At 61.2% G+C, this 1704-nt stretch overlaps 1 protein-coding gene across 1 annotated transcript in view; it reads right to left on the bottom strand.

The window, feature by feature from the left end:
* LOC102243738 (transmembrane protein 132D) overlaps positions 1 to 1704 on the bottom strand; it is a 25729-nt gene that overhangs the window by 22760 nt on the left and 1265 nt on the right. The gene's annotated exons all lie outside the window — the stretch shown is intronic.

Raw genomic sequence — 1704 nt, 5'->3', positions numbered from 1 at the left:
CGGCCGCGCCGCCGCGGGGAGGCAGGCGGAGGACGGTTACCAACACATGTTACAGTGTCGCCTGTCCTTTGACCCACCCCCTTTGACTCAAATTTATGTCTGCAAGTTTCTCTCCGAATCCATCAGGGACGTGTGCAAAGGTGTTTGTGCTAAAATACAAACCACAGGATGTTCTGTAACAGAAAACCTCTTGAACATTGTGAGCCGAGTGGTGGTACCATGGAGACACGTGGGGAGCTTTCTGGTTGGGCCTGAAACGAGAAGTCACCTGCCTTTCTTTCTTTTTTTAAATGTATTTTTATTGATTTCAGAGTGTGAGAGAGGGAGAGATAGAGACATCAGCGATGAGAGAGAATCATCGATCGGCTGCCTCCTGCACGCCCCACACTGGGGAGTGAGCCTGCCACCCAGGCGTGTGCCCTTGACCGGGAATAAAATGATGACCTTCTGGATCATAGGCCGATGCTCAACCACTGAGCCACGCCAGCCGGGTCGCCTGCCTTTCTTACTTCTGCTCTGCAGACATGGACATGCTGGCCGCACCCCAGCGGCCGCCTTGGGCCACAGCGTGACCGTGAGGACAGGGTCCATGCCCTCCCTCGGCTGCTGACGCAGAAATAAAGCTGGGGCCTGGGCCTCGGGGGGCACCGTGCCGGCCCTGCACCCCCATCCTCGGGAGTTCCTTTAGGTGAAAGCGGCAGCCGATTTGCCCTGGAGCCACTACGGCCGGTGGGGTGGACTGGACTGGACTGGACAGCGAGGGGCAGTTCCCAGCTCGTGCAAGGCTCGACATCGCCTCAGCCAAGGCCGCTTCTAGCCCCGTCCTTACACAGCCCTGCACATCCCATGAGTCACAGCAGGGAAGGGAGAGGCCTGGGGGAGTGGCTCCCAGGCTCCGTGAGAACAGGGGTTCCCGTGGGGTGTGAGGAGCAGGGTCGGGTTCGGGCCCGGAGCCTGAGCGGCATCCCAGGCAGAGAAGGGCTGAGTCAGGACACAGGCCAAGCTCGTCAGACCGAAGGTGCGGAGGGGAGCAGATTGAAAGAATTACTTACTGATGGCCCCCACGGAGGCGCCACTATCACCAGTGAAATGAAGGCCTGGGAGGCACCTTTGCAGAGAGAACAGAGAGGGAGAGCCCTGTCCACGGACTCCCCCCGCCGGTGCGTTTCCCCAAGAACAACCTCACCTGTCGTCACTAGGCAACCGTCACGCACCTGCCACTGAGAGAGGAAGTCCCGGCGGCCTCTCACCCCGGGGAGTCACGCCTGTCAGCATTTCCCATCGGACGCCGAGGGGACGCGCCAGGCGGTGCCCACAGGCCACCACGCGCGTCACTGTCACGGGAAACGCGCGGTGACGGGAGGGGGGCTGCTCTTCCCACAGACACCGCTGCGTGGTCCCCGGCCCCGGGGCTGGTCCCCGGGAGGCAAGCCCATCCGTGTGGCACACACCCCCGGAGGCGGACAGACGGACGGCCTCAGCCTTTCCGATTGGATACACGGCCTACACCGTGACCTGGGGGCGCCAGGAGGGGCGCGGCCTGCAGCGTTTGATTAAAAAAGGAGTTCCAGCGTGAGTAAGAGGACGCTTCCCATCAAATCAACATCTGCGGCTGCTCTTGGAAAACCAGGAGACCTAAGAGTTCAGAACATGGGTCTCCAGCAGGGCGACACTGGCAGGTGTCTGCCACGGGCAGGTGTCTGC

This window comes from Myotis brandtii, unplaced genomic scaffold (genome assembly GCF_000412655.1).
Source record: "Myotis brandtii unplaced genomic scaffold, ASM41265v1 scaffold97, whole genome shotgun sequence".
Lineage (NCBI taxonomy): Eukaryota > Metazoa > Chordata > Mammalia > Chiroptera > Vespertilionidae > Myotis > Myotis brandtii.
Note: the sequence above shows the minus strand (reverse complement) of the source record. Positions and strands in the feature narration are given on the sequence as shown.